Source organism: Triturus cristatus, chromosome 10 (assembly GCF_964204655.1).
Source record: "Triturus cristatus chromosome 10, aTriCri1.1, whole genome shotgun sequence".
NCBI lineage: Eukaryota > Metazoa > Chordata > Amphibia > Caudata > Salamandridae > Triturus > Triturus cristatus.
In genome coordinates, this window is record NC_140593.1 from 754795705 (window position 1) to 754816845 (window position 21141).

The window sequence follows — 21141 nt, forward strand, 5'->3', positions numbered from 1 at the left end:
CTGTGAAGTCCTGGGCACACACTCCCTTCAGCCCCACAGTTTTCAAGTTGTTCTCATTTTAAGGGCTTATCCTAACTTCCTCTTGCACGAAAGGGGCATATTCATGAGGCCTGTTGCATTTATATGGCCTGGCCACACCAGCCCTTCCTAAAGGATTCTTAGAACGAATTTGACAGATTTTGCACGGTGCACACTGCCATCACTGTGTGTGATATTAGACCTGGACAGTGTTGTAGGCCGGTGTTATGTGATCCGACCACTGTGGTATATTGATTATTGATAGCAAAGTATGTAAATGTATGTCATCGCTATATACTGGACAAGAGCTGTGTAATTCGTATGCACTTTGTGATACCTGGCCTAATTTTTGTGATACTGTCACAACGTTGAGTGATCTTTCTTGCCTGCCACTTCCTATATAGGTGGACTGGCCCAACACTGTACATTGAGATAAGTGCTACTAATGCATGAACATTATATTCAGGAAATTGACTATACACCTTATAAAATGTTTATCAACTTCGCAGAGAAGTAAATTGGATTACACCTGATGTAGAGGCATGTGTATCTTCAACACAAGACAGAAAGGCTTTCCAGTTTGCCAGATGTAGTGATTGTATTAATGATTGTTATGAAGTTGCAGTGCAACTGGCACAATACTGAGTTAGTTCATTAAATTAACTGAAAGTGCCCCTAGTTCTCTTCTCTGGTTGCTGCATTTGAAAACTCCTGAAGAGACCCATACTGGATGTAGCTGCACCCTGTAAATAAGGTGTGATAGTGTTGCTTTCTAGGGGCCAGCCTTTCTTTAGAAGGTGAAATGGGAGACTTTAAACTTCATATGTTAACAAACAGTGGTATGAACATCTGCTAGGAATAGGCCCTAATTCACAATTAATGCAGCTAAGCCATCGGCCGCATGGTGTTAATAATCAGTGTGCCCCTGGGAACGGACTGGAATAACAGCATTAATGACTTCAATATTAGTTGCATCAAAACACATGAGAAATGTACTATTAAATAGGTTACCTCGTTATACCACATTAAGGCCAATCACAATAATATGTTAATATTTCCTGCTTTTGTAATATCTGTAGCTTTTTAATGTCATACTCTTATATGCTTGAATGTGGCCGAATACTTATATATTCTTGAGCGCGCACTCACAGAACCAAGCACCAATGCACACACAAAGCATTCCAAGAATGTCCTTTTAAATACCTCCCGAGTGCCTGGATTCTCTCCCTCTTTCACTCGCTATTCTCACACACACAAACATGAACACACAATCAGGCAAACAAGCAGACACTCACACAAAAGACTCAGGTGGGATAAAGAGGTGGCTTTCTTAATTGCTGCTGTCAGCGGGATGCCTGGATTCCAGTGAGTGCACAAATGCACACGATAGTGTGAATGTCAGTACAGGGCCTGAATGGACCCTGCTCTGTCAAACACAGCGTGATGGCGAACACCGGACATTATGCAAATGAGCCCTGCTGAATACTTTAGAGGTGGCTCCGCTTGGGCAACAGAGGCGCTTTGGCTGTCAGACAACCTCGTTCCTGCTCGTGAACACTAACAACAATTAGCCTACCTTTGAGTGCCGGTACTAAGGGTGATAAAAATACGAAGTGCCCATACTCAGTACCTGTGAGTAGCGGCCTATTTAAAGCACTGGTCCTTGTGTAATGTAACTGGTGCTCATTTAAATCGCTCCAATACCTTTGGGCTGCGTTCGCAATAAATTAAAAAACTGCACCGAAAGGCAAAGATAGAACAGACATTGTGAACACAAAGGGGACTCCCTTCTGCCTCATTTTCTTCACCGCTCAAATTTCTTTCCGCTCAGGGCACTCACTATTCGAGCAAAGGCCGCACCTGCCTGTATACGGAGAAGATCAATGAGTGACTAGAGATCCAATGATACATGGAGCGACCCAGCTAAATTTACTGCTTGTGCTGCCTCTACCTCTGCTGATTCGGAAGTGTAAACCGTTTCCGCTTCCTTCGTTCTGTGTTGTATCCGCTCCCATTCTGCCTAGAAAATCGATATCAACTACCATATTTCTTTCTCTCTGCTTGGTTGTTCTCCCGGTTGTCTCTCCCAGACACAATTTGCTAGATTGCCTTTCTCCTTCCCGTGAACATCTGATTCAGGAAGGGATAAGGACACGACTCTGATTTCTGCTTTAGATCTTGCACAGCGGACCTGAATAATTACCTGGAAATGGAAAGGGAGGTTGTCCAAATGGGGCTCGCAGCAAGTAAGTGATCTATAATGTCGTACTGTGTACAGTAAAAGCAAGAACTCTCATATAGGTGGTCTTTAACAGTCTAGATTGCACCTCTAGTCGATTGTGTTTGGTTTAATGAGGGTAAGAGCGCCCCCGTGGTAGGTTGTGTATGTTTTGTTTTCATGAAGTTGTGCTTGTTTTGTTTTATGTCTTCTCCGGAGATTTGTATGTCCTGCATGTAATTTCTCTCAGTTATTTGTGGATGTGCTGTGTGCAGTCCTAGTAATACTTTTCGTGTGAGTAGTATATAGTATAAGAGTCGGCTTGGAGTGTTCTGTGTGCCGATTCAAGCTGTGGCGTTCCTGGTGTGTTTTGAGCAGTGCACTTAAGAATCTGCCTGGTGTAGTTGGCTGTGCAGATAAAATGTATCTTGCGATGTGCCGTCTGTAGTGCTGTCAAGAGAGCCCTTTGTGTGCATTGATGAAACCCTATATGCTCACATGTGCTGCTTCTGTGCATATGAGTTTTCATGGGGAATGATGTGCGCTTGGTAAGATATGAGATTCCCTTTAGTGAGTTTGTGCAATGCTAGCAAGCGTTTTCGTGAAGTGGACTGTGTGCTGTTCAAGTTAAAGCTTGCCTGTAGAGCGATGTTCAAGGAGAGCCGCCCAGTTATCTATATAGCACACAACACTGACGTAACAGTGTTTGAGTGTTGGTGTATGCAGCGTAAGTTATTTGATCTCTGAAATAATTTGCTAGTATTGTATTTCTGCTGTAGTGTTATCAAGTTTTATCTAATAATGTCACACAAGTGTTTACAGAAAACTGAGATTGACAGGTTATTTTTTAACACAGATCCTATGATAAACAGCCCTTTGCAAAGACTGAACAACTGAGCCTGTATTTCTGTTGAAGGAGTGGTGTGTGTGTTAGGTTTAATGAAGAATTCTCAACATTTAGCGTAGTGGGTGGTTCTGTGGTTCGGTTGACGACGCGTTCAGGAGCATAACCAGAGATCTCATACACGCACAACACCTGTACGACCTGTAGCAGCACTACCACCACTAAAAATGTACTGCTCCATATATACACATTGGTTGAAACAATGATTGTAGAAAATAAAGAGTGCCATAGTTATCCAACATACACAGTTGGTAGTGCACGGGAAAGTTAGAGTCCATTCATATAAAAGTCCAGTTCCAAAATGTATGTAATCCAGAATGTCTTTATTTTCAGTGCATTACATCTCATAGCAAAAGACAGTCGTCGCATTTCGTTCTGTACATTGAATTTTATCAGTGCCGCAAGAACATACATGAAATCATATATATATATATATATATTACAGAAGCACATAATGAATTTGCAGACATCTAGCACAACAAATGACTATGTGACTACCATACAAAGACAGAATGGGTTATCCAAAAAATCTTTTTGCTTCATCCAAGGAATGAGAACAACGCGGGGGAGCAGGCCAATGAAAATAATGATGAACTATTGGACAATGATTTTGAAACCTTAATGACCATGCAATCATTGGCACAGGTGGATGAAAGTCCTAATTCTATCGAAGGTCTAGAGACAGCAAGGGTTCCACAGCATAAGGATCCGAGCAGCCTCAAGAGGAAATCCAGAAAACTGCCACAAACTCCCCATGATTCGGTAGATGTTTTTAATGAAGCTGTCCTTATGGATCTACAAAAACTGGCACAAACATCTAAAGAACAAGAGATTAAAAAAAACTCCAACATTACGAGAAAGGAGTGGGAAGCCATCAAATCCCTCAAATGTGACTCCAATATCGAAATAAAACCTTCATATAAAGGAGGAAACGTAGTGGTGTTCAATAAGGAACATTACGAACAAGAAGCATTGAGACAACTCATGAACGGAGAATGCAATGAGACTATATCAAAGACAGAATATGTAAAATGTACTTTAGAGTATCAAAATCTTTTGGAAGGGTGGAGGGATCAAGGAATGCTTAATAAAGATGAATTTGAATTCTTTCAATGTGAGGCGCCAGTGATCCCTACCATCTACCACCTTCCCAAAATTCATAAAGACTCTGCAAATCCCCCCGGGAGACCAATAGTCTCGTCAATTGGCAGTCTCTTGGAGAATACCTCCAGATTCATTGATACCTATTTGGCAGCACTCGGAGATCTATCCTCATACGTGAGGGATACTCAGGATTTTCTAAGGTTGATTGATGACATCACATGGGAATCAGATTTGCTTTTAATAACATTAGATGTCACAAATCTATATACATGCAAAAGCCACAAGGATGGCATATCAGCTGTAAACTGGTTCCTGAATAGAAAACCTTTGAAATTTCACAAACACAATCGAATGCTTATGAAAATGATTGAGTTCTACCTTGAAAATAATATCTTCCTGTTCTCAGGCAAACTGTACAGACAGATACGTGGAACGGCCATTGGCACGTGCTTCGCCCCCAGCTACGCGAATCTTTTTGTGGGCTGGTGGGAGAAGCACGTGGCCTGGGGCGAGGTCAATGAATGTTGGATGGACAAAATCATGATGTGGGCAAGATACATTGACGATCTCTTTGTCGTTTGACGTGGCGACCGGGCCTCGCGTGAGGAATACGTCACCACGCTAAACGACAATGAGTTCAACTTAAGATTCACCAGCATCATAAGTGAGACCTCGGTGAATTACCTGGATTTGGAGGTCTATGTAACAGACAATGTCTTATAGACACGGCTCTATAGAAAGCCAACAGCAGGGAATGCTGTTCTACATGCAGCTAGTCACCATCCTAGAAGTCTTATACGAAATATACCTTTTGGAGAACTTCTACGTCTAAAGCGTAATTGCTCCGACGGGGGGACTACAAAAAAGCAAAAAATGAAGCTATAATAAGATTTCAGGAGAGAGGATATTCTAACAGGACTCTAAATGACGCTGCAGAAAGGGTGCAAAAAATCGATAGGAAAGATCTACTGGTGGACAATGTGAAACAGAAAGTAGAAGGCCCCACACATATGATTACGAATTTCAATATAAGATCAGGAGAGCTAGTACATGTGTTCAATATAAACTGGCACATTTTGAAAACGGACACCACCTTAAGAAAACATCTTCCAGAACACCCCTCAATAACCTATAGACGTTGTCAGTCACTAGGTGACATCTTGTCCACAGTCACTTCCACAGAATCCATCCAAAACTCCAGGGTTTTTATCCTTGTCTCCACTGTAAGGCCTGCAAATACAGCAAAAATAAATTGAACTACAGAGGAAGACCTGATTACACACGTCCCACAAGAGAAATAACAAAATGTCTTAATTGTAATTCTGACTTTACGGTGTACTGTTTGGAGTGTCCATGCTCCAAGCGATACATCTGAAGTACAATCCATCCGACAAAAAAACGTGTCCTAGAGCACATGCGCGCGATAACGAATCGGGACAAAACATATCCTGTGGCGCGCCACTTTGAAACACATCATAAAAGTGATAGGGACCTTTTAACATTCTTTTGTTTGGATCGAGTGGAGAGAAAAGAAATAGGAGGAGATCGAGTAAAGACTCTGAGAATGTTGGAATCAAAATACATCATTGATCTCCAGACAAATGCCCCCATAGGGCTAAATAACGATGAAGAACTTTGGGTTCACCTATAGTGGGATTACATCTAGGAAATAAGATGGGACATATGAAAAAAGTAACATAAGTGGCAACAAAAAATGTTGGTTTGCCTTTTTTTTCCCTGTCTGTCCATATGACCTCGTTATCGGATTCACAGATATTAAAGAAATGAAATTTTCATATTCTATTTTATCTTATCAACACATGAGAAAGCCCATACAGGGCGGGAGATATAACAAGGGTATAGATGACAATATATGACACACATATGTTATACAACGTAGAATTGATTGTTAGGCATGAGAACTTGACAGTAAAATGAAATTAGCTATAAATGCAGCATTGAATGTAAATAAGATTATCCATATGATAGGAATAAATATCGCAAAGAAAAGCTAAAGTGATGTCATATAGGAATGATGTATTTTGTATATCCTCTTTACCCTTCAAAATCTGTTTTTATTCACACTGATAGCACTTGCACTTTATTTGTATTCGATCATTTTTAATGAAGTCTGTCCTATGGTAAACATATTCTAAGATGTCCGCCATTGTGGCAACAAATAAGCAAGTCCATTTTTTGTGTTTACTGTGACCACTTCGGAACCGGAGACCTATGTGTGCTTTCCTTTTCAATGCAACAGTAGGTGTTGGAGTTTTTGGGATATATATATATATATATATATATATATATATATATATATATATATATATATATATATATATATATATATATATATATATATATATATATATATATAGTACATTATATATATTACAGAAGCACATAATGAATTTGCAGACATCTGGCACAACAAATGACTATGTGACTATCATACAAAGACAGAATGGGTTATCACAAATTAAAAGAAAATTCACAAAGACATCCCCATCCATTAAAAAGATACTTATAGTGCATAAAAGCCAGTTAAACATCTCAAGACGTGTGAATATGAGATTGCAAATGCCACTGTCATTATGAGACATCCACAGTAATTGGAGCTGTGCATGTGATATACAAAATATAATATAATGTGAAGATAACCCAATGTCCATTTGTGCCCTATCAAACAACAAAATCCTCCATCATAAGTAATACCCAGTGTAGAAACCTTAGTGTCAAATTGTATATCATACTGGAATGGATCAAAAGCATAGAATATTTCTGAGGATGATGAGGGACGTACAGCTTTGCTAGTTATGGCTCAGGGATGTGGAATTCCTATAGCCTGACGCCCAGGACATATTGTTTGGGGTCAAGGGCAACAAGTTTTCATGTGGATTTTGTCCTTGGGACAAGTAGGCCCAACCCCCTAAAGCACAAACCCTTTGGCTGCCATTTTGCAGTACCACATTATGGATCAGGGAAGGGCACTGTCTGCAGATAAGGTAATATTTTTGTCCATATGTTAATGCTTTTCAAACTTGTGTTTATGGTTCATTAATTGAAAGCCTTTATTATTAGGGTCAGCGCTCTAAGTAAATGTTGTAAGCTCTGACTGCACTACTGACGGTGGTTCCAGTATAAAAATGTGTACATACATGTTCAAAGTTTAATATTATGAGGCTATGTATAATGCTCCCAGAATGCTCTCTGATTTGATGCAAATATTTGCAGAAGTGTGAAAGCAAGATAGATGATTCTTTTGTTTCCAAATAAAATGTTCATTAAAAAAAATGAAAGCAGAATAAAAACAGATTACTAAACTACTGTAAAATGTCAGGAACCATTTCTTTGCACCATCATTTAGTAACATGTGTTAATGCATGCAAGTATTTCCCAAAAGATATTCATAATGCAAAATCGGTGTTACCAGTTTCAATAAGATTTTGGGAAACAAAAATGAACAAGCTTTGGCAAAGCCAGTAGGTCTGGAATTGGTGGTCAGCTTTTTAGATTTGTCAATGTGTGAATTGTTTTGGCATGGTTTTTGTAAAACATTACTGTGTGGGAGCTGCTGGGACCTCACTATAATAACAAACATTGGCAAAAACAAAAATTGTTTTTGGTCTCAAAAAGCACACACTGCCGCAGTAGTTACTGGCACTGAGCAAAACTACTTTGTGTGCCGATATGCTCCTTGTGAAAGAGCAGAACGCTGTCACTCACAGTGAAGCCAGACGAGACAGAGAGAGACACAGAATTTTAATAAATGCAAAAGGTTATGGTCAACGCCAGACCAAATTAGGGGCCCAATTATTAAAGAGAGTCTCAAGAGTGCACCCATGGTGCAGCTATATGGCTTTCGTGAATTCCCAAGAATTTACAGAAGTAGGACAAGAAATTGTATCCCTGGAAAATATTTATGAACTGCATTTTATCATGAGCAAATAATGCATATGTAGATTTGCTCATGCGAAAATCTGAGTGTTTGCAAGTTCACTTTCCCACCAACCACTTTTTACTCCACTCTGGAAGAAGGTTTACATCTGTCATTATCAGGAGTACGTTTTCAACATGTTTCAGTATGGGAAAATATTAGAGAAGGGTTGTTAAAAACCCTTAAAACATCCAAGTTAGTAGGTTTGCACAGACTCAAAAGGGCATTCTAACCCTGGAAATATTGCTTACCAGTACCTTCAGCCCCAGTATGTAGATGTGCGGAAACATGGCAACATAAGGAGATTGCAAGTATTCAAACACTACTATGGTATGAGCCCTGGCCTAATCAGAGAGGCTATATCAAAGCTCTTATATAATGAGATAGCAGCCATAATTTGTCCCTGCACTACATGGCACCAAAAGGGCATGTGGATTTTGTTACAGGACAAGTGGATTTAGGAAGCAACCTGCCCCATGGACAAGTAGATATTTTGTGAAATTCCACACCCCAGATGGCTGCTGCTAATTGGAGTTCCCAAATATTTGAAACTAGCACACATTTTTCTAAAGGTATTCTCAATTTTTTTTTTATAAAACCCACTCCTAATTACATGTAATTGTTCAGTCATCTTCAACGCACTGTGGCTACATTATTCTTTGTGAGCTCAGCCAGTCCCAAGAGCTCACCAGCTGCAGCCAGAGAGAGGCACGCCTCGTAAAATCCCACCATCTCTGACAAAAGGCACAATTGCTTTCTCATTTTCTGGATGCAGACACAACACCCACTCCCTATCACTGCTTAGCAGAAACTAGACTAGGGGCCATATGTTAGAACACATTTTCTCATAGACACAGAATGGAAAAAAACTTTGATACATATGGTCCCCAGTCTCTTATCACCACCTGGCAGCAGCAGCACTCGCTCTAGGTGTTCAACTGTATTTCATCTCTCAGTATTGATTCCCAGAATGTCTCTCTCCCTCTCTCTCTCTCTCTCTCACTCTCTCTCTCTCTCTCTCTCTCTCTCTCCTCATTGTCTGAAACTATTTCCCCATTAGTTGTTGTTATTATTAAGATCTTTATTGGTTGATTAACAAAAATCATTGCAATTAAAACAACTTCGCCATTGAACAGTATATAAAAACTGTACCACAAATATTTTTTACCGATACATTCATAATTATACTATAGAACCAATCAAGTTTATCAAGCATCATACAATTTGTTTTATAAAATCTGTCAGAAATGGGCTAGATCATTGCATAATAAGGTGCAAACATGCTCTAGACATTAGTTCCATTGTGCAAACCGATTATGAAATTGCATCAATAATTACTATAGCAGGATAACTTTAATTATTACAGTTCTGATTATCACCCTAGCAGCATGAACATTAAGTTCAACAGAATACCTAACAGTGCAAATGGGCAGAATAAGAATACATTAAAAAAAAAATCTTGAGGGCAAAGGATATAAATATAATACATCTCAAACAGTCAATATTAAAAAAATTTCAGCAGCTGCTAAAATTTTATCAGTTAGCATAGCAACGGAATCGACTCGCCCAGTAAGGAAATAATAAGGACCTTGTGAGCTGATCTAACCCCAATCTTCAACAAGCATTGGCATAGCCAATAGGTCTCGCCTTTGGGACCTTATAAGTGTTTAGTTATTCAGCACAATATCCTTGGTGCAACAACATCAAGTGTTGCATGGCTAAACACTTATATGGTCCCAAAGGCGAGACCTATTGACCTAGAGTTGTGCGAGAAGAGAGGCATCTGTGCTAGAGATGTGGGTGGAGAGGCAGCTGCACTAGAGATGTGCGGGAGAAGAGACAGCTGTGCTAGAGATGTGCGGGAGGAGAGGCAGCTGTGTTAGAGATGTGCGGGAGGGGGCAGCTGTGCTACAGATGTGGGAGGAGAGGCATCTGTGCGAGAGATATGCAGGAGGAGTGGCAGCTGTGCGAGAGATGTGCAGGAGGAGGGGCAGCTGTGCAAGAGGAGAGACAGCGGTGCAAAGCAGAAAACAGCTGTGCTGTAGGTGTACAGGACGAGGAAGCTGTGATGCTGATGTGGAGTGAACTAAAAAAACAGAATAAAATTCTGGAATTAATCTCAGCCTCCGGTAATTACTTGGGCCACACTGTAACCCACTGGACAGGAAAGAAATATAGAGAAGCAAATATAAAGGAAGAGGTAGGAGAAAGAACGACGAAGAGAACAGTGGGAGAGGAAGAGAAAAATCAAGGAAGGGGAGAAATAAAAGGAAAGAACGCAAGAAAGGGTTGAGAGACAGATGGCATGAAGAGGAGAGGGTACAGGTAAGGTGAGACGGAGAAGGAGAGGGAGAAAGAGCGTGGGGAGAGAGCCTGCAAGAGAATCTGAAGAGAGAAAACAGGAGGTAAGAGAGAAAACGGGAGGTAAGAGGGAAGATAAAGAAAGGAATTATAACGTAAACAAACTCCGAAGGTAGAGGGAGAGCGAGAAAAATGGAAGAGAAAGAAAACACGAAAAGGGGAAGAGAACAAAGAAAAGGAGAGAGAGACAGAGAAAGGGAGAGAGAGGGAGAGAGAGAAAAAGAGATGGGTGCAGGAAAGAGACGAAGGAGAGGTTGGTTTCTGTCACTTCACAGTTTGTGCAGCTGCACGCTGTGGCGTGGTCAGTGCATCGTGGGTCCTAGTACAAGGCAGGCAAAGGGCCCCCTGGACGCTGTGGCGTGGTCAGTGCGTCGTGGGTCCTACTGCAAAGCAGGAAATGGGCCCGTTGGCTGCTGTTTGAACTGTTAAATACAGGAATCTTCAAGGGTTAGTGGTCCCTCAGGTGCCTGGGGCCCGGTGTCAGTGCCCCCTCCTGAACTCATGGAAGCTACGCCCCTGGCTGGGTGTCCACTCTGTCTGCCGTGTCCTGTGCAGTACTGTGAAGGCGTGGGTTGTGTTTTTCCATGCACGCTGGGAGGGGGGTGCTGTGTGTGTTCTATACATGACTGCTTCTGCCTCTGCCTCGTTTGCAAGTGCCAAGAAGCACAGATGCGCTGTAATCAGTGGCGGTTTCTCTTTGAGGGCGTCGGGGCTCCGCCCCAGGTACATTTCTCAAGAGGAGAGATTAGATCACATTTTTTTTTTTTTAAATCCCCAAAGTAGAACACAGGGACTGCTTAGATCACATTTTATTTTATAAAAAAAAAATCCCAAAGTAGAACACGGGGCACTGTCTCACTGCAGAGTCTGCAGTCTCACCAATACTGGCGCAGCTCTGCTGTCACGTCACGTGACTGATTTGCTCCCGGACCCAAAGAAGCCTGCTATGTGTTTGCCGGGCCGACAACATCACAGCCCTGAAGGCTGTGATGTCATCAGCTCGGCAAAGACCTAGCTGGAAGGCCCAGTCTCCACCCCCTGATGACGTGGAAGTTAAGTTAGCCCCGGGCGTTTTAAATACAAGCCCGGGATCGCTAACTCTCCACGTCAATCAGAGAGTGGAGGAGAGCTTGTCAAGGTGTCACCCCACCCCTGACCGTCTGCGCAGGCTCGAATCGCTCGATGACGTCGATCTGACTGCTTCCCGCGTGCGTGAGTCGGCAGTTGGAGTATCAGCCATTTTACTCTCCACTCCAGATGGATGGACTGCAGAGCGGAGAACCAAGGTCGAGGTCGGAGGCGAGGCAGTGTGTCCTGTTGCTGTCCGGAGTAGGGCAGTAGTAGGAGGAAGGACTTGTGAACTCAAACAGTTCACACCAGGTGAGGCCCAGGCTGGCAGTTTTTAACTTATAGGCCCACCGCGTTACAGCTGAGCCTGCTGCCTGAGTGATTCTGATCGTTATAAAGGGCAACTAAAATTCTGAGAAAAGTGAGGGCAGTAAGAGCGGGGCGGTGTCTTCTGCAGTGACCCTGAAACTGCCCCTCAGTTTTTATTATTTTCAGCATGGTTCAGCAAAGAATTTAAGTGCAATGCTTGTGGAATGTACATGTATCAGTGCGGCTCCGTAGGAAGGATCAGGACCGCTCATTCCGTAGTATAACGTTCAAACTGGGAGAAAGTAGTATATATATATATTTTTTTAGTTTTATGTAGCGTGAACTAGACCCGAGACATCGTGCATCAATCAGAGCGCTTCACATGAGCAACTGTTTCGTTACACAAGGACACATTCATTTTGTTAGGCACTAGGAGATTAAGTGATTTGCCCAGAATCACAGGATGTGGAGTCGAGCCCGAAACTCGAACCTTGGTTTCCCAGCTCCAAAGTCGACATTCTAGCCGTGAGACCACATCTCTGTTACCAGAGACACCAAGTGTTAAGTGAGGGTGCTTGCATTAGTTGAGCTATGCATATCAGCACAGAAGGGATAATCATAGATTTGATGGATAGGAGGTACTTCCTAAAAATGCGTCACTCGCATGCCAATAACCTGTTTATTGCTCACTGAAGGCTGTTTCTTAGCTCTGGAGTACATTTACCTATAAGCTGCACCTTATTGCTCTTCCTGCTGGTCTGATTCCACTGATCTCATCCTCAAACACAAAGCCTGCAAGATCTGTTTCTTCTGCAGCAAATTTACATTTATAACAAGTCTGTCGCTTTTCAACTGCGCCCGGTGTGTCTGAAAAGGTGGTTACTTCATGTGTGTCTTTTGAAGACTTTCATATTAAATTCACTGACTTGCAGTGATGGCAAATATGTATTTTAGGTCTGAGAAAGGAGTCTGTGTGAAAGAGCACCTTAATTCAAGGGGTCAGTATTTCAAGTGGTCAGTGTAGTGGCCAGGGTTTAAATAAATGTGGAAAAATACTAGATGTAGCCTCGTTTTTTACATGTGGGAAAAATAAATGTGGATAAATACAGATAAAATGCCCAATAAATAAATATGGATAAATACAGACGGAAATGGCAAAAAAATAAATACCATTAAACCGGGAGCCCTATTCATAATGCATGATTATTAATTCCATCTCCGTATGCTGCAAAGGCCACATGCTCGCGAGATAGGCAGGTAAAGGACTAGTTACAAAAAGAGTCATTTTAGTAATGAGGCTTAAACAAGGTTGTGCAGGTGTATTGATTTCATCTACGGATGTTCATATTTTTATAACGTGTGTCAGTCGTCCAAGTAGAAGTATACATTGCATCCTTTAGAAACGCGTCACTGCAGTGAGGGCACTCAAGGAACATAGGTCGACCATCTGCTATAGAAAGCTTTAAGTTGTAAACATGCGCAGCAGACAATGTCCAGGTTCATCTTATTACTTTTTGTTGAAGTTCAATATAGCCTGTGGAAGGTATTGGTGTGCTTTTTTCTTTACCTTGGCAGACTGAAAAGTACAATGCAGCAAACAAATAGGTACTTGCCATATACTTAGCAGATTCTCATGAGGAAACCGTTCTTGCCACTGCATCAAAGGAGGAGCCATCGACTGCTCTTCAATATAGAAACAAGCATGCAGGGTTGAAAATGTACCAGGTCCCAGTATAAAATCGAAGATGTTCCTTTAGAAACGCTTCACTGCAATGGACATTAATTACTTTAAACATTAGTCCAGATTAGAATACAGCGTATCATGCAGGTTTTGCATAACAAGAATTGAAATAAAGGGCATTGGCGTTTCGACGTTATATTGCACATACTGTGAATTTGTGTATTTCCACTTGTTTCACTGCTCCCGAGCAATGCGCTGTTCAGTTTTAGATGGTACACCAGTTGTACTTGTGTGTGTTCGATGAAAAACCAAAACATAGGTTACACTGGACATAAAGGGAACCTGTGGTGTTTAGTTAATTATCACTGCAGGTGAATTCATAGTTTGTGTCTGCCAAAACATTTAAGGTATTCACTCGGACTGACCCAACAGAACCATTGTTCTTTCCTAGTATCAGTCTTTGCAAGCAGCCATCTACCCTGTATGTAGCCCATCGGCTCAAAGTTTGGTTGACAGTCTATAAGATTGGATTATTTTTTTCTTCAAATGAATATTTCTATCTGTAGCCAATTATATCATATGAAGATTTCATTCACCTCCTGTGTACTTGGCTTTGAACAAATGATTCATAAAGGAAACAGACAAGCACAGGTAGGGGAAACATTTTATGTGTTGCATGCATGTATATATTTTATCTCTGTATGCTATTGCTTATGTGTTTTTTGTTTATACATGGTGCCTTTATGCATGCTATTGAGTTCCAAAAAATGAACACTAACCAATATGAGATTCAATTCTATATGGAAAAAGAAGGCATTTTACTCTGATGGGCTACCTTGAATGCAATTTTATCTCAAGTAGCCACTTGGTCAGTAGGCAGATCCAACCTATTTATGCAACATTGTTAAAATTAATTGTGGTTTATTGCAATTTAGAATGGTTTATTCATTAGGCCTTGGAACTGATGATAGTTTTAGGGGAGGCAGTGGCCTGTTTCTGTTAAGCACAATGGCTTCCGAAAGTCTTGAAAATCCACCATTTGGCTGCTAATTTTTCAAAATTTTCTCGGGGGGGGAACCCCCCCGAACCCTCCGTAGGTGGTTCGGGCTCGCTCGCTGCGCTCGCTCGCGCGCCATTCGACACCAAAAATTTTCAGCCTCACCACTTTAAAATCTCACCAGCCGCCACTGGCTGTAATCAATCTTTAAATGCAGTGCGCACATCGGAGTGCGCGAGTCCTCATAAGGATTGTACACGCCTCTGAGAGGCCAAAGAAAACAGAGTCAACAGTACGTTTCTTCATGCAGCGCTTTCTAACCACGTCTGAGGCTTCCTAGAGCTACGAGTGACCGACAATGGCGCAGAGACGTAAGATGTATTTGTAAAGCACACGGTCACACATGGGGGTTTCCTGGCGCCGTATGACAGATGTTTGTTACCCAAGTGAGTGGAAGATAAAAGACCGGACAGGAGTCAAGCCTGTGACCTTAGGTTAAACCCATGCACCTTCAGTGGAAACTTCAGTTCGCAGAGCCATCACACACGGCTGCCTCCTGCTGTCGGCCTCAGAAGGATAAAGGGCGTATGCCGGGATGGGCAGCTGCGCCCTGCAGAGTGCACACAGATTTCTGGAGCAGGTGCATTGTCCCACTGAGCCGTCTTATCTATTTTTTAATATGTTTTTGTCTGAAATCCAATATAAACTTCAGTTACAAGATTATTACAACTGCATTTTCTTTAAAGGTCACTAGACGTTGTTTGTGCATTTGCCCCAACAGGGTCCGAAGATGTTTGCAGTGCACCCTTCATGCACGAGGTCCCAGGTGCTACTTATGTCTCACACAGGAAGGACAAACTCAGGCTCTGGCACTGTGTCCCCCACTTTGAGTGAAGGATCCCTTAGGCAAGAGCCCCATTTGTACGAAGGCCACGAAGAAGAGTAGTTATTTGATTACAACTTATACATTCTAAGTTAATACTCAAATCAAAACTGGAATCACTAAGTTTCACAATATTATTGCCCTGGCACATAACACTCTACATATCAGTCTTTGATGATTTTTCCCATAACTAAAACACATATCTGGTTGATATACAGATTGATCCTCCATGCTGTACAGATTAGTAATAAAAGTTACCCAGCCAGTTTCTGATATGGTTTACACATAATGCCCTACTGCCTCCCCTTTCGAGCTTGTTAATTACTGCCCAAAACCTTTTTGCCTTATTTTGTTTGGAGGCAGATAATAAGCTGTTCCAAAGCCCTATTTGATAGTTAGATTTAGCTGTCTAAATTTCTTGTTTATAAACTTTTCTCAGTGTCGTAACTTTTTTCTTATATACAGAATAGGATTGATGCAATCTGTAGGAGTAAGCCCCCCCATGTAGCTCTATTAAGTGATTTTTTTAAACTTAAGTAATTTAGAAGTGAACCATTTGTTTGACAATCTTAATAGATTATTTGGTTTTGTATGCTTTTGAACTGCAGATTTCCCCACCAGGGATGTTGTTATGTAGTTCCATTTATTAATAATATTGACAGCCCCAACCCGCACTGCTCACCTTCATTTATTAATGTTTTAGCAGCTCGGGTTCGTTCTTCTTGTTTGTCCATATTCCAGACTAACCTCTTCAGATTATATGAAGAGTGAGCCATGTTGGGAAGCTCCTTAAATCTAGGGGTACACTTCACTAAAGAATTCAATGTTACTATCTGGGGATTATGATCACTTACGAGTCAAGGGGTTACTGTATATTCAGACAATTTTGAGCTTAACTTTTCTGAAATAAATGTGTAGTCAATATTTGACCCTTGTTTCGAATTTTTAAACGATGGAGTGAGCCTAGATTTTTCTTTTAACAAATTAAACCTAGCCTGGAACATTATATCACAACACTCTTGTGCATTTCCATTAGTCTTACCATTTGCAGAATTAAAGGAAATCAGGTGCAGATTAAAATCACCAGAGACTATAAAACCGGCTTCAGGATGCCAGAAAATTAATATCCTTAGGATATCCCGCAAGACACACAGCTGCGTAGTTTTATTTTTCCTGTCACTTAGATATACATTAAGTATAATTAGACTAAATTCTGTGTAGTGTAACACAAGGCATTGTAACCAGTCCAGATCGAAATCCACCATTTCAACTACTAAGTTTAGGTCAGCCGAAATGTAGCATGAGAGCCCACACTTTGCACGACGTGATTTATTAGTATGCACTGCCGGGAGACTATACTCATTAAACCCGAGCAGCGGTGTTGCTTGTTCTCTCCATGTGTCTTGAAATAATAGTATTGGAAAAGAGTTTAGAAATGATGGGCCCAATGTAGGTAAAATCGAAATACCGACTCCTTAATAGCGATTTTTACCGAATCGCTATTAAGAACTCGGTATTTCCGATGTAGGTAAAAAAATCGCGCAAGGCTGCAGAAGGGGAGACAGGAGAGACTTCCAGGGAGAAAATCACACTGGAGGAGGATGTCCTTTCACCTGCTGGCGCCACACCACCACCACCTCCATCACCACCACCACATGCCAGGAGGTATACAGTGGTTAGCCTCCAGGTGATGGAGGGCACAGAGAATGAGAGCCAGAGAGCACAACAGACCCCGCAGGATGATAGACAGGTATCTGTAACACAGTTCCCCATGGAGGTTGGCAACACAGGTGCACGTAGATGCCAACAAAGGGCACACAGTCCTGAGGCAGAGAAGTCCAGTGTCTTCTCCGGTCTGGAGGGGCAGATGCTTAAAGTGAAGCACCTGCAAGGAGGGCAATACATCGCCAGATGGTGGCAAACAATAGACACATCAATGACATGAAGGAGGCCATATCCTGCCTCAACAACACCGTGGCAGAGGGCATGAAGGAGATGTCTGATGCTGTGAGGCTATTATGCAGCAAGATTGATAGTGACCGTGGTGCAAGGCGCAGGGATGGACAGAGACTGGAAGGGCACACTAAGGCAGTTAACCGGCTGTGCAATGCCACCCATGTCCTCAGCAGGCGCTCAGTGGCCATGCAATTGGAGATGGCCAAGTGCAGCCGTGAAATCACTCAGGGGTTGGTAACAGTTACCAGTGCTTTGGAGGTGCTTCAGACCAACCAAATTGCTGCCACCGGGGATGGGGCTGAGAATGAGGAGGCAACAAGCCGCAGCAGCATCACCCCTCCATTACAGGAGAACAGGAGGCGCAGTGGTAGGCACGGTTCAGCCTTAGGACACAGCACTGGCGAGGACAGTGTGCCTGCTGAATGCAGCAGTGCTGCGCGTGGGCGCAGGAGATAAGCACTGCCATCACATTCCATTGTGTGGTGGGTGACGTAACCCATTGGAAACAATGATGGGACTAGGGATGTTGCATGGTGGAGTGACTATGCCATGTTTGGCTTGACCAGGCACAGTGAGGCCATCATAGTGTTGCGGTGTGCTGTACAATTGCCTAACTGAAGGTCAATTAAATGCCGTCACACAATTGTAGTTACTAGCTTTGTCTCATTACTTACTCAGAAATAGTTGTGTGTGATCTCTGCCCGTCTCTGTCTCCCATCTGGTGCAGCTGCGACGCCTGCAGTGCTGTGCTGTGGCTGGGGACATTCCTCTTCCTCCTCCTCTGAATCACTGATTTCCACGGGTGTCCCCCTCTTTGTGGCAAGGTTGTGCAGCATGGCACATGCAGCTATAATTTTGCAGCAGATCAGCGGCCGGTACTGCAGTGCACCTCTAGTTTTGTGGAGGCAGCGGAACCTGCTTTTGAGGAGTTCAAAAGTATGCTCCACCACATTGCGCATAGATTTATTTGCCATATTATATCTCCTTTCACTTGAGGTAGATGGGTTGAGGTACGACGTCAGGATGAAAGCATGCACCGCATATGCGCTATCACCTAAGTGTAAAAGAAAGGAAAATTATTTACAGTCAGCAATCGTTGCATCAAATGTATACTTCAGGGTGTGTGACATGGATTTACTTAGCAGGTAGCCTGCTCAAATTCACCCGCAGCAAGACGGGTATAGATCCCACTGTTCCTGAATATGTAGGAATGATGCGTTGCTCCCTGGGAATTTTGAAACTATGTCGGTGATGATGTGAGAAGCATCACATATAACCTGTACATTTATAGAATGTGTGGATTTTCGGTTGCTGTAGATGTACTCAGTCACAGCGGGGGGGCAGATTGGTATATGTGTTCTGTCAATGCACCCTATGACGTGTGGGAACTGGGCCTTCTGATAAAAGTCCATCTTGTTCTTATGCAGTTCTGCCTGTGTGCTGGGGAACTGGATGTAGTGTGGCATCCTTTGCAACATGGCGTCCAGGAATGTATTGAAGAAACGTGACAGGCAACTCTGTGAGACTCCACCTGCCACAGCTATTACCCCCTGTTAACTGCTGGATGCCAGTAGGTGCAGGCAACAGAGTACCTGTACATGTGGATGTATTGTGTGCCCCATTGGTGTCTGCTGCTCCAGGATTGGGTGCAGGTCCCGTATCAGGTCCAGGATGGTGTCTGGGTGAAGCCTGTACCTCTCATGGATTTCAGCCTCTGTGAGTTGGAATAAGGTGATGCGCAACCTGTATACGCGTTCCTGTCGTCTCCAGATCCTTTGTGCTGCAGCTCGTATCCTTAACCGCCTTGCTATGACATAGAGGACCGCCATTGTGTTTAGGCTGATGCATTCTGGCACTGTTTATATGCTGTGCACCTGGTTACCACCTGCTTTGAGTTTGTGGTAATTTGCGACTCTTAATTAGCGATTTTTTAAGGATTCTGTAATAGCGAGTTTATGTACATTTCTTTGCGATATATTTTAGCGATTCCTTATTTTGCTAATCGCTAAATATTTAGTTGGTGTGCCATTTTCGCTAAATAAGGAATCGCTATTTGTTTTCCGTTGTTTTTAGCGATTCCTTATTTAGCGATTCGGTGTTTCTGCCTCTACATCTCACATGGGTTAAGAACGATCGCTAACGCTGAAATTCTGCGATTTTCAGAATTACCAATCGCTATTTGACCACCTACATCTGGCCAGCCCTATATTGTATCTGTGTCAGACAGTAGATAGATCAGCCCATGCACATTCCATGAGCATAGTCATAATTTCACAGCTTTCTAACGGGGTCCATTTCTCAACCCTAATACCACATTCCATAAAATACACACTTAAATCTAAGATTCTAGTCACAATTTCATTGGAGATCCAAGTTGTGTAAAGTGGACTCACGAAGAGAGTTAGATTGTATTTGTTTGAACTGCACAGACAACAGATCAGCGGTTTTAATAAATGATAAATCCAAAATGGTTGAGATTATTTTCAATATTAGACTCCGATTAAGACTGTCATGAGTACCCCGAAATTCATACAGGGGATGCAGTACCAATTTTCCCCGGTTATGGGTACTATTATCCTGTATTGTGCATAGAGAGAGCTAATGGGCCTGATTTGCTATCTTTAGCTAGGTTGATATTTTTAAATTCTTTTAAGGATGTTAGACTCTGGGTGGCACTGGGCTTTATCATATCAACTAGACTTATCCTGTGTGGTATATGGACTACCTGGTCTTTGGATGGGAGCATAGTCTCTTTGTATATTTGCAATTTCATCTCTGGTTGAGGTTTTCCTACCCAGAATCCCCTGCAAAACTCAAATTTAGCTGAAAAAAATCACTTGTTTCTTAAATGTCTGTGTGGGAAAGTTGTGGGATCACCGGGCTGACACAAATGTCCTACCACCCAGCGTTCCCCCAGGTCTCCCGTTAAAAATGGTACCTCACTCGTGTGGGTGGCCCAAGTACCCGCAACAGGCAAGGGCCCAAAACATATTGAGGAGACATCAAAATTACCTATCACAAAACGGCCTGGTTTTGCAAGGGGGGGTCACCTGGGTGTTTGGCCCCAGGCTCGGCGGCCATCTAGGGAAACCTACCAAAGCCACAAACTTCTGAAAACTAGACACAAATATGGAGAAGCAGTTACATGTCACTATATCAAGTGCCACCCTGTCCTGGAGCATTGCAGCAGCACCACCACTGGGTTTCATATTACCACGTCTTCAGCAATGATGTGTAGCACCGCCCATTTTCTCAATGTTTTTAAAGAAGTTACCCATAGACTATTTCTCAATTAATTAACCCTTAACATATTTATATTACTGACCTTAACAGTGTAGTGTTCCATGATGTAGTGGTGGGTGACGTATTGTTCAAGGATGTACTAAACTTGATGTTGTGTGACCATAGCTTGCGGAATAAGTGCAAAAGAGCAGTCTCAGCATAAATGTGTTTATATGTCTGCAACCTGTTGATGCAGCGGTAATTTCATAGTAATTTCTCAATGCAAAACCTCATTTACCTCTAATTTACCGCTGTGTGGTAAATATTTCTCCTTTACCGGGACTGAATTTGATACAGGAACATAATAAAATAGCTCAATGAAATGAGAGGCAGAATCCGTGATATTAGAGTTTCAGAATGGGCTTTATTCCAATAAGCGATTATAATCGGATGCTTCAAGTTCCATCACCACGGGAGTTCAGG

At 42.3% G+C, this 21141-nt stretch overlaps 1 long non-coding RNA gene across 1 annotated transcript in view; it reads left to right on the forward strand.

The window, feature by feature from the left end:
• Nucleotides 1-1963: 1963 nt before the first annotated feature.
• LOC146789956 (uncharacterized) overlaps nucleotides 1964-21141 on the forward strand; it is an 83158-nt gene continuing 63980 nt past the window's right edge. The window contains exon 1 of the long non-coding RNA XR_014969504.1: nucleotides 1964-2264. This is a non-coding gene — a long non-coding RNA (uncharacterized LOC146789956). The remainder of the gene's footprint in view (nucleotides 2265-21141) is intronic.